Genomic DNA, 21,842 nt, shown 5'->3' with positions numbered 1-21,842 from the left:
GGAATCCCCGCCCAGAGCGTGCCCATAAGACCCGAGATCTGATTGTCCGTAATTTCTGGTGGCCCACGCTGCCCAAAGACATCGGGGACTTTGTCTCGTCCTGCACGTTGTGCGCTGCTAAAAAGGTTGCTCACTCCAAGCCTGCTGGTCTGCTCCAACCGCTGCATGTGCTCAATGCTCCCTCGCAGCATACAGCAATGGACTTTGTCATGCACCTACTTCCCTCTGCTGGATGCAGTACGGTCTGGGTGCTGGTGGACCGATTCTCGAAAATGGCTCATTTTGTTCCGCTGACCGGTCTACCTTCTGCTTCTCGACTGGCCAACCTCTTCATTCAACACATCTTCTGCCTGCATGGCTTACCTCTGCATATCGTGTCTGATCGGCGGGTTCAGTTTACCTCAAAGTTCTGGAGAGCCCTCTGTAAACTCCTTGATGTGAAGTTGGACTTTTCCTCAGCCTACTATCCCCAGTCCAATGGTCAAGTCGAGAGGATCAATCAAATCATGGAGAACTATCTGCGCCTTTTCATCTCCAGGCAGCATGATGACTGGGTGCAGCTTCTTCCTTGGGCCGAGTTCTCCTATAACAACCACATAAGAGAGTCCACTGCTGCCACACCGTTCTTCATCGTTTATGGCCACCAGCCACGAATTTCTCTGCCGGTGTCCGCTACGTCCCAGGTGCCCGCAGCTGACTCTGCGTTCAGGGACTTCCTGCAGGTCTGGCAGCAGACCCAATACTCTATTCTGCTGGCGGTCGACCGCATGAAACGAAAGACAGACACAAGGAGAAGAGAGCCGCCTCAGTTTCTTCCGGGCACCAAGGTCTGGCTGTCCTCTAGGAATATCCGGCTGAAGGTGCCATCATACAAGTTTGCTCCCAGGTTCCTCGGACCCGTCGAGATCCTGCAGCAGATCAACCCCGTCTCCTATAAGCTTCGGCTGCCTCCTACCCTCAAGATCCCCAACTCCTTTCATGTTTCCCTCCTGAAGCCTGTGGTCCTGAACCGCTACACCTAGACTCCTAGTCCTGCAGTTGCCCCAAACGTTTTTTTGATATATTAGAGGTTAAGGAGATCCTGGACACCAAAAAAGTAGAAGGAAGATCTTTTTATTTAGTGGAATTGAAGGTGTTTGGTCCAAAAGAGGTCCTGGGAGCCAGAGGAGAACCTCAATGCTCCTACCCTCATTAAGAAGTTTCTCTCTTGCTGTGGCCCCAAGAAGAGGGGGGATACTGTAGTGCCCTTGGCGGCCGCAGCCATGGATCAGTGAGCGCTGGGCAGCATTTCCTCCCCAGGAGACGCCAGCGCTCACTTACGCTTCCTTTGGCTGTGTCCCGTAGGGTGCGCGTGCACGCTCGTGCCTGGCATTAAAGGGTCAGCGCGCACATGAAAATAATTACCAATTAACCCATGACCACGCTGGACTTTAACCAGGGCCCTGCCCTTTCACCCATTGCCTGAGAGTTGTTGTATTTACCCATGTTAGTCTTGCAAATGGTCCTTTAACGTTATCCTGTTCTCAGTGTTCCCGTACCTGTTACCTGTATCCCGTGCTACCGTTGTTCCTGTGCCTTAGTAGTTGGAGTCGTGTTGTGCCTCTGGTCACGCCTTCTGTGTTACCCTACGCCTGGTGTCATCTGCCACGCTCTGCATCGTCTGCCGTCTAAAGTGCCATCTGTGCCTAGCCACTGCGACTGTCGGGACTATTCAGGTAACCTTGTGCTGGACTTTGTATTATTGGATACTCTAGTGGATCCACATACCCACAGATCGTGACAGTGGCATTATACTGTATGGGGCAGCTATGGAGGCATTATACTGTATGGGAGAATCTGTGTGTGCATTATACTGTATGCAGGCAGCTATAGGGGCATTATACGTGTGGGGCAGCTATTTAGCATTATACTTTGTGGGAGGCACTATTGGATATTATACTGTGTGGGGGTTCTATCGGGGCATTTCACTGTGGGGAGGAACAATGGGAGCATCATACGGTGTGGGTTGAGCAGGATACGGTGTGGGTTGAGCAGGATACGGTGTGGGTTGAGCAGGATACGGTGTGGGTTGAGCAGGATACGGTGTGGGTTGAGCAGGATACGGTGTGGGTTGAGCAGGATACGGTGTGGGTTGAGCATGATACGGTGTGGGTTGAACATGGGTGTGTGTGGGCAGTGAATGGGCGGGGTTAGAGGCATGGCTTAAAAGGAAAAAAATTGCAGCGCGCATATATCGGTTATCCCTCTACGCGATACTTCAAAGTTGGGAGGTATACCATTGTATTATATTTGTAATGAAGAAAAACTCAGAGGCCACCTAAAATGTATTTTAAGATATCCACACTTAACAAGTGACCTCTAAAATAAAGTTATTTAAAGATGAGCTAAAAGGAAACAACTATGAAGACAATGTATAAAGTATATGCCAGGGGAAAAACACAAGAGTAGGAGGAGGGCTCACAGTAAATAATATAATAAACCCCCCCCCCCCCTCCCCAAGTGGTACTGCCACACGTACACATCAGAGCTTCTTCCCGGGTCTCATCACTATTTACCTGGAGGGGGTGTTCAGCGGACCCAGCACAGATAATGCGCAATCACGAAACAAGATGCGGCAAGACGAACGGGAACGAGATTCTGCAGGACGATGCGGCCTGAGGGGAGGGGCTCCTGAGGGGAAATGGGCGGACACAACACGGACAGCTATGCAAAGGGCGTGATCATGAGCTCGTCGAAGACGTGCGGTCATTAGGTTTTGTGAAGCGAACGCCTCCGTGGGCGTGGTTACCTCGTGTCAGGAATGACTGCGCTGTGCGTTCTATGCTTCCCCACAGATACCAGGCTGCCCTGAGCTCAAATATTGACTTATGTACTTCCAGTGCCGTGACCCCTGCTGTAATACAGAGGGTTTCGTGTTGCCTCAACGTACACAATGGAAAATCGCAACCATATTGCATGACATTCATAGCGGGTTATTCTTGCTGCAATAAAGTGCTGCATTTAAAAGGGGAGCTCCGTCAAAATAGGGAAAGAGAACAGACTAGTCACGTTTTTTTTTCCTCAAACTGTTTCAAATCGAAAAGAGTGTGTAGGATATAATGATGACAAAAGATAAATGGATTTTCTGCATCCATAGCAAGTGGATTCTGTAGTATGAGGTGGTACTAGTGAAAGGTAGTTTGTTTTATATACACTACATGGACAAAAGTATTGGGACACACCTCAACCCCTTCCCGCTTTGGCCACTTTTGACCTTCCTGACAGAGCCTCATTTTTCAAATCTGACATGTTTCACTTTACGTGGTAATAACGTCGAAATGCTTTTACCTATCCAAGCGATTCTGAGATTGTTTTCTAGTGACACATTGGACTTTAAGTTAGTGGGAAATTTGGTCGATATATTCAGTATTTAATTGTGAAAAACACCAACATTTTGCAAAAAAATTGCAAGAATTTGCATTTTTCTCAATTTAAAGAGGCTCTGTCACCAGATTATAAGTGGCCTATATTGTACATGATGTGATCGGCGCTGTAATGTAGATTACAGCAGTGTTTTTTATTTAGAAAAACTATCATTTTTGACGGAGTTATGACCTATTTTAGCTTTATGCTAATGAGTTTCTTAATGGACAACTGGGCGGGTTTTACTAGATGACCAAGTGGGCGTTGTGGAGAGAAGTGTATGACGCTGACCAATCAGTGACCAATCAGCGTCATACACTTCTCTCCATTCATTTACACTGCAGATAGCGATATAGCTAGATAACTATGTGCAGCCACATACACAAAAACAGTGTCCTGACTATCAATATACATTTCCTCCAGCCAGGACGTGATGTAATTCAGAATCCTGACACTTCGGTAACACAATCCCGACACTACAGCACAGCAAGCGTAATCACGCGAGATTACGCTGTAAACTATCATTTACAACGAGATTACGCTTCCTGTGCTGTAGTGTCAGGATTCTGAACACACATGACGCCCTGGCTGGAGGTAATGTATATTCATTGTCAGGACACTGCAGTAATGTTAGTGTGTGTTTATGTGTCTGCACATAGCGATATAGCTATATCGTGATGTGCTGTGTAAATGAATGGGGAGAAGTGTATGACGCTGATTGGTCACTGATTGGTCAGCGTCATACACTCCTCTGTACAACGCCCACTTGGCCATACAGTAAAACACGCCCAGTTGTTCATTGAGAAAATAGATCATAACTCCGGCAAAAATGATCGTTTTTCTAAATAGAAAACACTGCTGTAATCTACATTACAGCGCCGATCACATCATGTACAATATAGGCCACTTATAATGTGGTAACAGAGTATCTTTAATATGTATCCGCTTGTAAGATAGGCAGTTATACCACACAAAATTGTTGCTAATTAACATTTCCCATATGTCTACTTTATGTTTGCATCGTTTTTTAAAAGTCCTTTTATTTTTCTGGGACGTTACGAGGCTTAGAACTTTAGCAGCAATTTCTCATATTTTCAAGAAAATTTCAAAAGGCTATTTTTACAAGGACCAGTTCAGTTCTAAAGTGGCTTTGAGGGCCTTATATATTAGAAAGTCCCCATAAATCACCCCATTTTGAAAACTGCACCCCTCAAGGTATTCAAAACAGCATTTAGAAAGTTTCTTAACCCTTTAGACGTTTCACAGGAATTAAAGCAAAGTAGAGGTGAAATTTACAAATGTTTTTTTTTTTTTTTTTTTGCAGATATTCATATTTAACCCCTTCAGGACCCAGCCTGTTTTGGCCTTCAGGACCCAGCCGATTTTTTCAAATCGGACGTGTTACTTTATGTGGTAATAACTCTGGAATGCTTTTACCTATCCAAGCGATTCTGAGATGGTTTTCTCGTGACATGTTGTACTTTATGTTAGTGAAAAAATTTTGTCGATAATTTTGGTATTTATTTCTGAAAAACACCACAATTTAGAAAAAATTAGCAAAAATTAGCATTTTTCTAAATTTAAACGTAGCTGCTTGTAAAACAGATAGTAATACCACACAAAATAGTTACTAGTTAACATTTCCCATATGTCTACTTTATGTTTGCATCGTTTTTTGAACATCCTTTTACTTTTCTAGGACGTTACAAGGCTTAGAACTTTAGCAGCAATTTCTCACATTTTAAAGAACATTTCAAAAGGCTATTTTTTCAGGGACCAGTTCAGTTCTTAAGTGGCTTTGAGGGCCTTATATATTAGAAAATCCCCAGAAGTCACCCCATTTTGAAAACTGCACCCCTCAAGGTATTCGAATCAGCATTCACAAAGTGTTTTAACCCTTTAGGCGTTTCACAGGAATTAAAGCAAAGTAGAGGTGAAATTTACAAATTTTATTTTTTTTGCAGAAATTAATTTATAATACATTTTTTTTTTTTGTAACACAGAAGGTTTTACCAGAGAAATGCAACTCAATATTTATTGCCCAGATTCTGCAGTTTTTAGAAATATCCCACATGTGGCCCTAGTGTGATAATGGACTGAAGCACCGGCCTCAGAAGCAAAGGAGCACCCAGTGGATTTTGGGCCTCCTTTTTTTTAGAATATATTTTAGGCACCTTGTCAGGTTTGAAGAGGTCTTATGATGCCAAAAAAATGGAAACACCCCAAAAGTGAACCCATTTTGGAAACTACAGCCCTCAAGGAATTTATCTAGGTGTATAGTTAGCATTTTGACCGCACAGGTTTTTCGCTAAATTTATTAGAATTAGTCTGTAAAAATGAAAATCTACTTTTTTCTGAAAAAACATAGAAATTTTTAATATTTACGAGGAATAATGAAGAAAATCACCCCAACATTTGTAAAGCAATGTCTCCTGATTACAGCATTACCCCATATGTGGTAATAAACTGCTGATTGGACCCACAGCAGGGCTCAGAAGGGAAGGAGTGCCATTTGGATTTTGGAGCATGGATTTTGCTGGATTGGTTTTCGGTTCCATGTCGCGTTTGTAACCCCCTGGAGGGACCAAAACAGGGGAAACCCTCCAAAAGGGACCCCATTTTGGAAACTACACCTATCAAGGAATTTTTTTAGAGGTATAGTTAGCATTTTGACCACACAGGTTTTTTGCAGAATTTAGTGGAATTAGGCAGTGAAAATGAAAATCAACTTTTTTTCTGAAAAATCATAGAAATTTTAAATTTTTACAAGGAATAAAGGAAAAAAATAACCACAACATCTGTAAAGCATTTTCTCCTGATTACGGCAATACCCCATATGTGGTAATAAACTGCTGATTGGACCCATGGCAGCGCTCAGAAGGGAAGTAGCGCCATTTGGATTTTGGAGCACGGATTTTGATGGATTGTTTTTTGGTGCCATGCCGCCTTTGCAACGCCCTGGGGAGACCAAAACAGTGGAAGCCCCCCCATTTTGGAAACCCCCCTCAAGGAATTTTTCTAGGGGTATAGTGAGCATTTAGACTTCATGGGTCTTTTGCAGAATTTATTAGAATTAGGCGGAGAAAATTAATATCACAATTTTTTTCCACTAAAATGTTGAATTTTCTCATTTTCACAAGGGATACATGCGATTTTTTTGATCACTTTTTATTAAAGTTTTTTGCAAGCTGGGTGACCAAAAACAAGCAATTCTGACAATGTTTTTTAGTTTTATTTTTTGCGGCGTTCACCGTGCACTATAAACGACCATTATATTTTATTCTGCGGGTCGGTACGATTACGGTGATACCATATGTATATAAGTTTTTTCTATGTTTAGCAGCGTTAGCGCAATAAAATCTCTTTTTTATAAAATAATTTATTTTCTGTCACCATATTCTGAGAGCCGTAACTTTTTTATTTTTCAGTCAAAAAAGCGGTCTAAGGGCTTGTTTTTTGCGGGACGGGTTGTAGTTTTTATCGGTATTATTTTCGGGTACATGCGTCTTTTTGATCACTTTTTATTCTCTATTTTGAGAGGGGTGGTGACCAAAAAATCGATTCTGGTGTCGTTTTTTATTGATTTTTTTGGGGTGTTCATCGTGCGGGAAAAATAACATTATAGTTTTATAGTTGGGGTCGTTACGAACGCGGTGATACCAGATATGTGTACTTTTTTTAACGTGTTCATTTTTTCCTATAATGAAAGACTTATTATAGGAAAAAAATGAAGTGTTTGTTTATATAACTTACAACTTTTATTTTGACACTTTTTTAAAACATTTTTTTTTTTTTTTTTACTTTTTTCACTTGTCCCACTAGGGGACACTTAGGCGGGATTCACACGACAGGGTCCCGCCCGAGCCCGAGTGTCGGCCGGTAAAATCGGCCATTTTGCCCGGCCGGTTTGCATAAAGTTTTGCATCCGTTCCGGGCCGGGCAGATCTGGACAGTGACATCAGCGGCAACTCCTGAAGGGGAATCCCCATGTGTTCGAGGATTTCGCTTCAGCAGTTTCCCCTGATGTCACTGCCCAGATATGGACAGATATCAAGCGCTCTGTCCAGGAGCGGAATCCCCGAACACACAGGGATTCTGCTCCTTCAAGGAGCTAAAGTGGGGCTAGCACATAGCAGAGCGGGGAGATACCTCCCTGCTCTGCTATAGTGGCATCACTACAGTAGAAGCAGCCGCAGCAGCTGCTAGCGGCGCCATGGAAGGTGGGCCGAGCCAGAGCGCTTTTAAAACAAGCAGGGGAAGGGAGCCAGCGCAGTGCTCCCTTCCACCTGCTGTACACCCCGGCCCTGCCACACAGTGTACAGCGTACAGCCAGTCGTCCGAATGGCATCAACTCCTCCTCCTCACGTGCACTCTGCGCTGTGAGGAGGAGGAGATAGAGCGCAAGCGACGGAAAACCCGGCCATCACTCGGGACACATTCCGGTGATGGCCGTGTATTACCCGGCCCCATAGACTTCTATGGGAGCCGGGCAGCCGGGTATCCGGCCGAAAATAGAGCATGTCCTATTTTTTGACGCCCGGTTTTACCGGCCGTCAAAAAATCGGTCGTGTGAATAGCCCCATTAGGGGTCTATTATTCCTAATGCAGCCGGGTGCCGGCCGATTTATGAACGGCCGGCACCCGGCCGGGAAACCCTGTCGTGTGAATGAGGTCTTAGACTTGCAGCTCTGATCGCTGCTGGAATGCATTACACTACACACGTAGTGTAATGCACTCCAACTGTCATTGTGACGTGACAGTCACACTGACAGGAAGTCTCGGAGGAGCGGCAGGAGGATGCTCCTCCGAGGCTTCCGTACATGGCAACCCGGAGGTCATTATCTGACCTCCGATTGCCACGACAAGCATTGGTAGCCCCCACGATCACTTCGTGGGGGCTGCCGATGTGCTTCAAACCACTTAAATGCGGCGACGGCAATCCGTCGCCGCATTTATGGGGTTAATTGCCGAAATCAGCGGCGATGGTCCGCTGACCGGCAAGGCTGGAGTGTCAGCTGTCAGGGACAGCTGACCTCCCGGTTCCCGGACACTGTCCGTTAGGACAGTGTGCGCCGGGAACTAACTCCGTCTGCAGGACGTACTATTGCGGAGCAGCGCGGCAAGAGGTTAATCAATTTTTTTTCTGTAACACAAAGTTTTACCAGAGAAACGCAACACAATATTAATTGCCCAGATTCTACAGTTTTTATAAATATCCCACATGTGGCCCTAGTGTGTTTGTGGACTGAAACACAGGCCTCAGAAGCAGAGGAGCACCTAGTGGATTTTGGGGCCTTCTTTTTATTAGATTATATTTTAGGCACCTTGTCAGGTTTGAAGAGGTCTTGTGGGGCCAAAACACAAGGAAACACCCCATAAAATACCCCATTTTGGAAACTACACCCCACAAGGAATTCATCTAGGGGAGTAGTGAGCATTTTGACCCCACAGGTGTTTCATAGATTATATTAGAACTTGGACGTGAAAATGAAAAAAAATTTCAAATAAGATGTCGTTTTAGATAAAAAAAAACAAAAACAATGTTCACACACAAGGAATAAAGAAGAAAAATCCCCCCAACATTTGTAAAGCAACTTCTCTGGAGTACGGAATTATCTAGTTTGTGATCGTAAACTGCTGTTTGGTCACACAGTAGGTCTCAGAAGGGAAGGAGCGCCATTTGGCTTTTGGAGTGCAGATTTTGCGGGATTGGTTTCTGGTCACTATGTTGCATTTGCAAAGCCCTTGTAGGACCAAAAGAGTGGAAACCCCCCAGAAGTGACCACATTTTGGAAACTACACCCCTCAAGGTATTCACTTAGGGGTGTACTGAGAATGTTAACCCTGCAGGTGTTTTCCAGAAATTAGTGTGCACTCCATGTTGCAGAGTGAAAATGGCAATTTTTCAATAGATATGCCAATATGTGGTGCCCAGCTGGTGCCACCATGAAACGACAGCTCTCCAATTATGCTGTGTTTCCCGGTTTTAGAAGCTAGACCCTCAAGGCATTTTGACTATGTAGTGCAATGTATTAGCTCTGTCAGTCATTCACTGACAGCAAGCCGGTTAGGCTCCGCCTCCAGGCGGGGCCTAATCGGCTTCCGTAATGGCAGACCAGGAGGCCATTGTTCGGCCTCCTGTTGCCATAGCAGCAATCGGCAGCCCTGCGATCGCACGACAGATCTGCCGATTTGCTACAAACCACTAAGATGCAGTGATCGCTTCCGATCACTGCATCTAAGGGGTTAATGGCAGGGATCGGGGCTAGCTCCGGTCCCTGCCATTACAGGAGGTTGTCAGCTGTAACATACAGCTGACACCCGCCGCTGATGACATTGGCGCAGCTTCTGAGCCCGCACCATCTTGCCGTCGGTACCGGAAGGCTTCCATACTAGGCAGGCCGGGAGGCCAGTATTAGATCTCCGGTTGCCATTGCAGCCACCGGCTCCCCATCGATTTAGTTGCCGGGGTGGTGATTAAAAATCACTTAACAGGCCATACTTACTCACAAGGGCAGGTACACACACCACTTCCCAGCAGGACGTAGACAAACCACAATGCTACATAGAGGGAGCTGCATGCAAGTCTTACATCACCAAGCACAATGCATCGGATTGGGGTGGTGTAAAGCACACCACCACTGGACTCTGGAGCAGTGGAAACGTGTTCTGTGGAGTGACGATTCACCCTTCCCTATTTGATGGATAAGTCTGAGTTTGGCGAATGCCAGTAGAATGTTACCTGCCTGACTGCATTGTGCCAACTGTAAAGTTTGGTGGAGGAGGTATAGTGCTATCGGGTTGTTTTTCAGGGGTTGGCCTAAGCCCCTTAGTTCCAGGGAAGGGAAATCTTAATGCTTCAGCATATCAAGACATTTGGACAATTGTATTCTTCCGACTTTGTGGGAACAGTTCGGGGAAGACCATTTTCTATTTCAGCATGACTGTGCCCAGTGCACAAAGAAAAGTCCATAAAGGCATGGCAGAACTTGACAGGCCCACACAGAGCCCTGACCTCAACTCCATCGAACACCTTTGGGATGAACTAGAACGGCGATTATGAGCCAGGCCGTCTTGTCCAATATCAGTGTCTGACCTCATAAATGCGTTCTTGCTCCCATAGGAATGCATTGAGAGCCTGAGTCCTGTTTTTCTGGAAGCACAGCGAGCACAGACCGATCAGAGTGAAGATCATGTGGGCAGCACCGGAAAAATACGACATGATGATGGGATCGGTACGTTTTTCTACACACAGCACCCCACTGAAACACCAACATACAAATAGAGGAGGCAATAAAGAAAAAAGCGGATTGCTTCTTTAAGTCTTGGCCCTGTCTGTACATGGGTCCTGAGTCAGGGAAACTATGTAGAGGGAAGACCTAGGCTAAAGGGAAAAGGAACTCCCGATGTCACGTGCCGCATTGCTATAGTCTAGCCTGAGGCATGCCGTGCTTGACTGCCAGCATCAGTCACCAGTACCACCGATGTCCGCATCTGTGGCAGACACGCCAAGTTTTGGGGGCATCTGTGAGACACGGATATGGGGCATTACATTTATGGGATCTGTGGCAGGTACACACAGTTATGGCGGAATCTGTGGTTGACATATTGTTACGGACCAAGGCCGCATGCACATGATCGTCTGGTATTGATCCATAATATGGCGCCCTTAGTCTGCTAAGGGCCCATGTTTTTACAGACAATCCCTGAATTTATGGACATTGGATAACACTGGTCCATGAACCAGCACTATATTTAAAAAAAAAAAAGAAAAGTAAAACTAGAATGTTAGAACCTCTCTTCTTCCAGCAGTTAGAAATTCAGGTCCGCATCTGTGGTAGGCACTGTATGGGACACTTGGGGCAGGTACAATATGGCTGTATCTGTAGCAGGTACAAGGGCATCTGTGCATGCATATACTATAATGGGGGATATGAGACTAAGGGCAGATTTACATGAACGTGAAATACGTCCGTGCAACGTGCGTGATTTTCACGCGCGTCGCACGGACCTATATTAGTCTATGGGGCAGTGCAGACGGTTGTGTGATTTTCACGCAGCTTGTGTCCGCTGCGTGAAACGCACGACACGTCCTATATTTGTGCGTTGTTCGCGCATCACGCACCCATTGAAGTCAATGGGTGCGTGAAAATCACGCGCCGCACACGGAAGCACTTCTGTGGGACGCGCGTGATTCGCGCAACATCAGTAAAAAGTATGAATGAAAACAGAAAAGCACCACGTGCTTTTCTGTTTACAAACAGAGTGTCATAATGATGGCGGCTGCGCGAAAATCACGCAGCCACGCATCATATGCTGGTGACACACAGAGCTTTTAAGTACCTTTTGCGCACGCAAAACGCAGTTTTTTTTTGCGCGCGCAAAACGCACACGCTCGTGTAAATCCGCCCTAAGGCCTCATGCACACAAAGTGTTGTATGGATCCGTATTGTGGCCCCCATATTGTGGCCCCCATAGTTTATTCTCATGGGTTACAAAGTGCAAAGTACAAAAGTGTAGCATATTTCATTGCATGCCATATTGCAGAGGTACTGTCCTCTAGAAGCATTGCGTCTAGGGCAGCATGAGGTGCCTCATGAAAGCATAATACAGAGGCACACAGGGTGCATGTAGGTCTGTATTATGGGCACACTGTGCCGTCGTGGAGTGACCGTGCCATGCATGATCATACAAACCACTGTTCTATTATTACCTTACAATTTCCCTAATGCCGCACAGTGGTCAGAACTGTTCTATCCTGTTTTGAGCTGTCTCTCTTATGTTTCCTACAATTCAATATCTGGTCTTCTTGAAAAACAAAATCACAAGCTTAACCAAGTCATATATTATTAAAAAGGAATTAACTTATGTCTTTGAAGTTTATACCAGCTACTTGAAATCATGTGGAGTTCTCTTTAGTTCTTGTGACTTAGGAACATTTAGGCCTTGTTCACATTTTTTTTTAACCAAAAAAGGCCTTCCTTTATATATTTCTTCTGTTTGGGCTCTGTTCCGAGTTTTGGCTTAAAAAAATACATGCAAAATCTGCAGTATGTGAACACGGCCTTAAAGTCCTATTTGAAGGATTGTGACACTTTATACGTGTTTCAAGCACATGCGACATAAAAACTGTTCCTTTAAAAAAAAAAAAAAAAACACTAATCAAAACAGGTTTCTGCAATCATTTTTTCAAGGCAGGGTTAATAAGGAAAGAAGTAATCTAATTGGTTACTCTGCACAATACAAACACTTATTGTTAGGAAAGATTTATGCATGAGGCCCATAGTCATGATTTATTCTAGTGAAAGGTGAATGCCACTGGCTCATGTGCAAAACAAAGACCGGATCTATTAGGATATGATACTGTGTGCAAGCAGTGATGCAGAAACTGTGACCAAAACTGCATTTAAATACCTGCCTTTTTTTCAGTGGTTTTGATAAATAGTCCTAAAAGTGATTGTTATGTTGCGGTACTGCATGTAGAACCCTAAATTTTTCCAATTCTGCAGGTTTTCCGCATCAAAGTCAATGGAAAACAAACTGTAGAATCCGTGACCGAACAAAAATGACCACAGTGGACAAAACGCAAAAAAAAAAATTGCACTTTAATGTACCCTAGAGCCTTGTGCACATGACCGTATTATGAATCCAAACCAAAGACTTCTGTGGGCATATACTGAATCCATGTGGCTCCAATTTTACACAATAAGGCTGGATTCACACGAGCATGTTCGGTCCGTAAAGGACGGAACGTATTTCGGCCGCAAGTCCCGGACCGAACACAGAGCAGGGAGCCGGGCTCCTAGCATCATAGTTATTTACGACGCTAGGAGTCCCTGCCTCTCTGCGGGACAACTGTCCCGTACTGTAATCATGTTTTCATGGGATTTTCATAGAACCCTACATTTGGTGGTTTTCCTTATTGGCTTGGGCAAAAACTCAAGTTTTCCATAAAAGCAAAAATAAAAACAACAACTACATCAACACCATGGTTTCCCCCAGTGTTTGTTGCGTGGATTTGAGCCATACCACAAAGCAAAGTATGAACTTTGCTCTTTTTCTTTGATAGTAGAAAAGCAAAAAGGTATTCAGGGGGCATGGCGACCATTAGATGTGTCATAGACCATTGGTCAGAATCACCCGCTTGCCTACGGTCTACATTACTTATAGCCGTTCTTTGTGTACACGCTCTAAGGGTATGTGCACACACACTAATTACGTCCGTAATTGACGGAAGTATTTCGGCCGCAAGTCCCGGACCGAACACAGTGCAGGGAGCCGGGCTCCTAGCATCATACTTATGTACGATGCTAGGAGTCCCTGCCTCGCTGCAGGACAACTGTCCCGTACTGAAAACATGATTACAGTACGGGACAGTTGTCCGGCAGCGAGGCAGGGACTCCTAGCATCGTACATAACTATGATGCTAGGAGCCCTGCTCCCTGCAGTGTGTTCGGTCCGGTACTTGCGGCCAAAATACGTCCGTCACTTACGGACGTAATTAGTGTGTGTGCACATACCCTAATAGTATTTTGAATCTAACTGCCATACTTCTATAAGGACATGGGGTCAAAAAGAATTGTTACTGAACTTTGCCTATCGCTCTGAAATCTTCTGATTTACTTGTATATTTCTATTTTTCCGTTTTAGGTGGAAATCTTGAATATATAAGGGGTCTGTGTCTTTAATGGTTTTGAAGGGGGGCTGTTGCCAAAAGCAGATGGGGCCCTCTCCTCGTCCAGACTTAAACTATAGGCACCGTTAATGATTGCTTATAATTTTCCCTACGCCGCTATTACATTAAATTGCTTTCTCAATCGTTTTACTCAGTCATTTATTTTTTTTAAATCCTTCATACACACACCAAAGAAAGAACACACTGAACTGAATTGACTTCATATTTGCAGACAATATTGACAGAAACCATACCTTAAAATAGTGGGAAATTCCCTTCCGCATAACATTTTCTTATCATAGTTTAGCTGGAGAACAATAACTAGCCGAACAGGTTATAATAGTAAGGGTATGTTCACACGCAGTAGGAAAATCCGTCTGAAATTACGAAGATGTTTTCGCCTGAAAACAGCTCTTGATTTTCAGACTTTTTTTTAACAACTCGCGTTTTAGCTGCATATTTTACGGACGTTATTGGAGCTGTTTTTCAATGGAGTCAATGAAAAACGGCTCCAAAAACGTCCCATGAAGTGACATGCACTTCTTTGACGCGGGCGTCTTTTTACGCGCCGTATTTTGACAGCGACGCGTATAATTACACCTCGTGGGAACAGAACATCGTAAAGCCCATTGAAAGCAATGGAGCCATTTTTTCAGGCGTAATTCGAGGCGTAAAACGCCCGAATTACGTCTGAAAACAGTGTGTGTGAACATACCCTTATAGAGATGCAAGCCAAGTATATTGATATAGGACAGTCCAACATTTCGATCCAATTTAAAGATGCCATCATCTTCCCAGTACTTCCATGGTATTATGGAGTCACAATTTACAAATAAGAGTTCTACTAATAATCTGCAGAGAATGACAAACTCCCTAAAGTAGTTGGATACAGTAAAGCCATTCGGCATTGCACTGAAAATGGCTGACAGAGATGCTCCACAGCCCAGCAGGGTATTACTTTTATTTATACTATTATAAAAATATTACATTAAGAAATTAGGCAGTTGGTCCACCCAATAAGGAACCATCACTTCCTGAGTTTCACTATTATTATTGCTTAAATAGGTTACATAATTAGATCACCTTTGCTACCGGGAAGGTAGGAAAGAACAAAAGTATATGCACAATACTCTGTAGTTGTGACATACCAGCAACGCCGGATCCAGGTGTATATAAGCCTCAGGGTTACAGTCACAGTGGGCCTCCTACCGGTCTACCCATCTCTTGGCTTGACCCACACAGTGGTGATTGCATGAGCCTTTCAACGACGCGTCGAAGTCAATGGGGGAAAAAATGCAGCAAAACCATTGTAGTGTGCGCCGGATTAATCTACAAGGTGAACGCCCTATTAATGAATTTAGAAATGGAATAAAAACAACCCCAACTTGGACCTGGCATTGATTGCCTTTACTTTTCAGCTTAGAAATCTTTATAAATGGGTCACGATCGGCGCAACTCTGCAGCCCCGCCCGAATATTTATATGTTTTGGAAAAAGTGCCACAGGTGCTTAATAAATTGGGGATTTTGGCAAAGAAACATATTTGCCTTCCAAATTTTTCCCAATATGTAAAAGTACAGTGCAGTGAAAAAGTATGTTCATAAAGTCAGTAACAATTTCCCTTTAAAAACTAAGCTGTACGTTCCTTCCTACCAGATTTGGAAACAAACAGGATACAGTATATTAACCCCTTCCTGCAAAAAACGACGTGTGATTGACTTCGTGCAATCCAACATACCAGGCACGTCAGTACTTTAAACTGGCACTGTGTCAAGCGACATGGTGACAGAACTGGCAACGCAGCTCCAAGAGAGATAAGGAGGAAAAAATGGGATACACGGCGCTGCTTAATGTAATTAGTTTAATAACGATGGATGCTACGCGTTTCGATACCGGACTGGCATCTTCATCAGGCATATCAAGGGGATAGTACAGAGGACACATATATATACACAAATGTACAAAATTGAAATCAAGCTCATTGGGCCAGTTCAGACCAGCCTCCTGGCCAGAAAAACCGCCAAAATCAGCAGGTCAAAGTTCAGCAAATGTCATAACATAAAGAACATAATACAAAATGAAAAAATGGGGTGAATGCAATAACAAACGAGTTGCTAACAGATAGTACATGTTATTAGATGTCACATTTAGTATAGTAAATCTATGAACAAACTGATCCGTTCAGTTCCTGAACCAAAATGATTATCGGCATTCAGTACAAATAACATATTGTTTATACAAGTGTTTTATATGTGGTATATGGAAGGGATAGATGATATGGAGTTGTCAGGGGGATGGTGAGATAGTACGATGTCTAGAGAATGTTTTATTTGTACGAGATCCTAATATAGCGCATAGTAGCGCGTTGTCATGGTAACCTGTAAACACAGACATACCGGAAGAGAAGGGAAACTATGTTGGAACGCATAGTGAAGCGCAACAGCGCGCAGTGGGAAAGTTTGGCCAAATTTTTTTTTTTTTTTCTGTTACAATCAGTCATAAGTGGCCAAAGATAGAAGCAACAGGGTATAAGTTTATTATAAGTATGATAGAAATACTGAGAGATAATATTGTAATATAAATAATGAAGTCATGAAGAACACTAACAGCTAAAGGGCCGAACAGGTTCGATGTGGGGAACAATACAATCAGTTAGATGAGCAGCTAATAGAAGCATATCACCTAATTGCATTATAAAAAATAAAAAAAATATAGGACTGAAATATGATTGTGTATGCCATATAAATGTATAAGACATAATATATAGAAAGAGAAATAGTAATTAAAATAAAATAATAATAATGAATAAATAAACAATAATTAAACAATAAATGATAGATAATGAAAAATAATAATAGAAAATAATAGTGATAATAATTAATAATAAATAATAAATAATAGAATACCGCTTAGTTGTGATGATATATGTATACCTTCGTCACGCAGCTCCAAAGAAGAGTTGACGGGCAGGAGATGCCGACATGGAACCAATCGGAATGGTTCCGTGCTGGCGATCGATGTGATTGGCAAGTGTGTACTGATCAATCACAGCGCAGAAGGAGTGTTTTGCCGCCATTTCTGGCTCTGTCAAGCTTACTTGTGTCCTGGAGCTTGACAGAGCCAGACGCCGTCTGTTAGGGCACAATTTGTTAAAGGAACAGTGTCACCACAAAAAAATTTTCATGTCAGTTTTATGTTAGTGTTTTATTAAAAACGTTTTTATTTATTTGTGTGTTTGTGTGTTACTTTTTTCTATTTTTTCTTCCCTATGGGGGCTGCCATTTTCTTTTCCATTTCTGTATGTGTCGATTAACGACACATACAGACATGGAATACGGCAGCCACAGTCCCATAGGGACTGCGAACGGGGCCCGTCCCATCCACTTCTGTGTACGCCGTCTGTGTGGGAACGGCGCATGCGCCGCTCCCACACAGTCCAATTTGAAATGCGCGCCGTCCGGCGCCATTTTCCTGTGGACCGGAAGTCGCGGCCGGACAGTAAGATTACTACTTCCGGTCGCGGCTTCCGGACTTGTGCACTTGGACCAGCGGCAGCAGACGGAGCGGACGGGCCGGAGGGAGCCGCGGCGGCAGGAGCAGGTAAGAGATTTCTATGTATGTTCGTGTTTGTGTATGTTTACTACTGTATGTAAACCTACTACACTGTGTGTTAGCTCAAAAAATGGCGACACACAGTGTAGGAGGTTAGACCGTTCAATCCCCTCGTTTATCCTGGCACTAGACAGGATAAAGGAGGGGGGGATTCTCAGAGCTCACTAGAGCGAGTGCTTTTTTCCCAATTTTGCAGCAAAATGCAATGTGGTTGCTTTACCACATGCAATGCTGCAATTTTGGGAATAGCTCCATCTAGTGACCAGCACTGGGAAATATTATAAATTAGAATCTAATTTATAATATTTCCTGACTCGTGATAAAAATAAAAAAAATTTGAACAATGTTTAATCACCTACACACTAAATGTTTAATTTAAAAAAACAAAACATGTTTTGCTGGCAACACATTCCCTTTAAGTAAAGACTAAAAAAAGCTGGCGATCAGCCCCTCATCAGCTGCTGACACATATAAACCAGTGACCACCACCTTTGGTGCTCACTGGTTATTTAATGATCTGTGTCACCAGACCGGTCATCACCTATACCCAGCTGTATACCCGTTTACCCTTAAATTGCTCACTGCTCGAGGTCTCGGTTAGGTAGCAATGACACCTCTCATCTAGAATTTGGTAGGTAGGTAAGGTATCTCCACTCAAATACAGCAGAATCACTGGTAGCCGCACTGCTCCCAGTGTTCAGTTGGGAATCAGCATTTTTTTTTTTATATATAAAAAAACCTCTAAAAACTACAAAAATAAGAAATTGTGGCCAGTCGCTCCTGTACTGTATAAAGAAAAATATGGTCCAAAGGCTTTACACCACTGATAAGGCATAAGAAATCTTTATACGGACTCAGCAAGTGAAGGTGAAGCAGTTTGTGCTTTCATCTGAGACCGTATCTAGCGACACTGACCTCCCCCCTCCGTCGGCGCCGAAGAGTCGCAGGTCCTGCTATGCCCGAGTTGTCATGGCTAGCTGCAGACAATTATAGCCCCCAAGTGCCTCATTTCGCAGTCTCCTGAGGTATTCCATTTGATGCCACAGGGTTCGGAGCCATTGATTTTTTTTTTCGTTTTGTTTTCTCACTCCCTAATACATTTTATGGTTGAGCAGACGAACACTTAGGCTGGATTCAAACGAGCACATTATGTCCGTAATGGACGGAAGTATTTCGGCCGGAAGTCCCGGACCGAACACACTGCAGGGAGCCGGGCTCCTAGCATCATACTTATGTACGATGCTAGGAGTCCCTGCCTCGCTGCCGGACAACTGTCCTGTAATCATGTTTTTAGTACGGGACAGTAGTTCCACGGAGAGGCAGGGACTCCTAGCATCGTACACAAGTATGATGCTAGGAGCCCGGCTCTCTGCAGTGTGTTCGGTCCGGGACTTGCGGCCGAAATCCGTCCGTCCTTTACGGACGTAATGTGCTCGTGTGAATCCAGCCTTAAGCTGCTCAGTCATTCTCCCAAAACCATGACTCCTACTATGCCAGAGGCCAAAATTGGACTCCAACAAATGCAGCAGAGCAAGGTAACTTTTGGTGTTATAATAAAGCCCCGATGGTCTCCCGATATTTTCTATAGCACCCCTCTACCACACAATAAAGAGCAGGACACGCTTTGAAGCGATACTTATATTCTGCATTTTAATGACAACAGTCGCTTCCCAACCCCAGTTGCCCCAAATTTGGACCGGCTCTTCAAAATAAGGCCATTAATTGACCATTATTGTCAGGCATTTTCCCAATATTATATCCCTAGACAGAATATTGCAGTAGATGAATACCTTGTTTGTTTTAAGGTAAGGCTCAGGTTTAGGCAGTACCTTCCAAACAAAAGTGCCCTGTACGGTATTAAATTGTACAAAATCTGTGAAAATGCCACCAGGTAGTTCCATCGCTTCAGAGTTTGAGGGAAAGAACTCTAAAATTAATGCTCTAAATCCCCACCCCCTTTCTAGGAGTCAGCATGAGGATTGTATGGTCCCTTGTGTATTCGCTGCTTGGCAAAGGGTAATATTTATATATAGAGAATTTCTAAAATAGTGTCACTTTGCTTAAAGTCCTTGACTCCCGATCCACATTGCCCTGTGGCACAATCCAGAAAAAAACAGAAAAGCCTCCCCAAAACTCTGCTGGGACAGTCATTAAGGGTGGGAGAGAGCAGGGCCGTCTGCATTGAAGATCTGCTGCTCCTCAGATATAGTGACAAAAGAGACGTCCTGATCCTCACCACCATTCATGATGGCAGCAGCAGCCTTGTCCCAGTACGCAGGTCCACCACCCAAGCCCTCAAACCCCTGTGCATACCGGAGTACAATAAATTTATGGGAGGCGTTGATCAAGTCATGAAGCCGTACAGCGCCATGCGCAAAACAAAAAGGTATGGTATAAGAAGCTGTTAGTCCAGCGGACACAAATAACACTATACAACGCCTTTGTTTTGTACAGATATGTTGGCAGTAGGGATAAGTTGCTACAATTTCAGGAAAGGTTAATCAAATCCATATTATTTGCTGACCAGGAAGCTGAGGGCAGTACATCTAGCAGAGACGTTAGCAGGATTGTTCTGGGCCAGCATTTCATCACAGAAGTCCCCCCCCCCACTGAGTCCCCAGAAAAGATGCCACGTGTGCTCAAACAAGGCAGCAGGAAGGACACAAGAAATATGTGCGAAACGTGCCCCACAAACCCCGGATTGTGTCTTCAGTGTTTTACCACACTTATTTAGATTTTTAATTTCTCATCCACCCTTCTGTCTTGCATATTGGCCATCATTTTTTTTTTTTAATCACCGACAAGCCCCTTTGCTCATTGTAATATTAGTAAAACCCCCAAAATAAACAAAATATTCTCAATGTACCCTGTACACTATACCCTGTAGGCAGCTGGAATAGTAATGGAGTAATAGTAATGGTCCCTCTCACCCTGGTTGTAAAGCTGGTTGAGATGATAAAATGCAGAATAGATGGGTTACCTCAGCAAAAAAATTTGCTGAGGTTTTTAAGAAATTTATTTTCTGGCCTGCATTTTATGGAATGTGGGTAGGTTGGCAGTGGTACCTGCCATTCCACCTTCAGTGCAGGATTTCCAGGCTGCCCACTTCACAACTAATAATTCTCACTACACCCCTAGATGAATACTATGAGAGGTGTCAATTCACGAACTAAAACTTCTTACTATACCCCACTAGATGAATACCATGAGAGGTGTCCGTCACATACTAAAAATTCCCATTATACCCCTAGATTAAGTCCATGAGGGGTGTAGCTTCCAAAATGGGGTTACTTCTGTGGGGTTTATAATATTTTGACACCTCAAATCCTCTGTAATCACGGCACAATGTGATAAATACCACCATAGTAGGCCTCAAATATTGCATAGTGCTCTTTCTCTCCTGAGCCCTACCACGTGCCTAAACAGCAGTTTATGTCCACATATGGGGTGTTGCCGTACTCGTTAGAAATTGTGTACAAACTTATGGCGTGCTATTTCTCCTATTACGCTTTAAGAAAAAAAAATTGGACTAAAACCACATATTATTGGAGAAAATTTGATTTTTCATGGACCATTTCTAACAAACACCTTCGGGGACAAGTTTACTAGACCACTAGATTAATTCCTTTATGGGTATAGATTCCAAAACAGCATAACTTTTTGGGGTTTCTACTGTATTGATACCTCAGGGGCTCTGCAAATTCTACATGGTGGCCCAAAACCATTCCAGCAAAATCTGTGTCCAAAAGCCAAAGAGCCTCGTTGTGTGCCAATACAGCAGTTTACGACCGCATATAGGGTATATCTGTGTTCTGGAGAAATTGCTTAACAAATTGTGGGGTGCTTTTTCTGCTATTACAACATTAAAATGTCCCATTTTTAGGGCCCAGTGTTAATAACTTTTATGTAACACCTGTGGGGTCCAAACAATCACTATACCCCTAAATAAATGGGGTGTAGTTTCCAAAATGGGGTCACTTTTTGGGGGATTTCCATTGTAACGGTACTTCAGGGCTCAGCTAATGAAACATGGCGCCTAAAAACTATTCCAGCAAAATCTTGCCACATAGCGAAATAGTGCTCTGTCCCTTCTGAGCCCCACCGTGTGCCCATAAAGCAAATTACAACCACATATAGGGGTATTTCCGAGTTCA

At 43.7% G+C, this 21,842-nt stretch overlaps 1 protein-coding gene across 2 annotated transcripts in view; it reads right to left on the bottom strand.

Annotated features, from left to right (window-relative positions):
• Nucleotides 1-21,842, bottom strand: part of GNE (glucosamine (UDP-N-acetyl)-2-epimerase/N-acetylmannosamine kinase) — a 91,018-nt gene that overhangs the window by 50,063 nt on the left and 19,113 nt on the right. The window contains exon 1 of one of the 2 annotated variants that reach the window (XM_075825535.1): nt 2,556-2,670. The exons of the other annotated variant lie outside the window; for it this stretch is intronic. The gene's annotated coding sequence lies outside the window, so the exon portion shown is untranslated. Of the gene's footprint in view, nt 1-2,555; nt 2,671-21,842 lie in introns of those variants that run through there. 2 annotated transcript variants of the gene reach the window in all.

The sequence above is a fragment of the Rhinoderma darwinii genome, chromosome 1 (genome assembly GCF_050947455.1).
Source record: "Rhinoderma darwinii isolate aRhiDar2 chromosome 1, aRhiDar2.hap1, whole genome shotgun sequence".
NCBI classification, from domain to species: domain Eukaryota; kingdom Metazoa; phylum Chordata; class Amphibia; order Anura; family Rhinodermatidae; genus Rhinoderma; species Rhinoderma darwinii.
The sequence above is the reverse complement of the archived record's forward strand: the minus strand, read 5'-3'. Positions and strand labels throughout refer to the sequence as shown.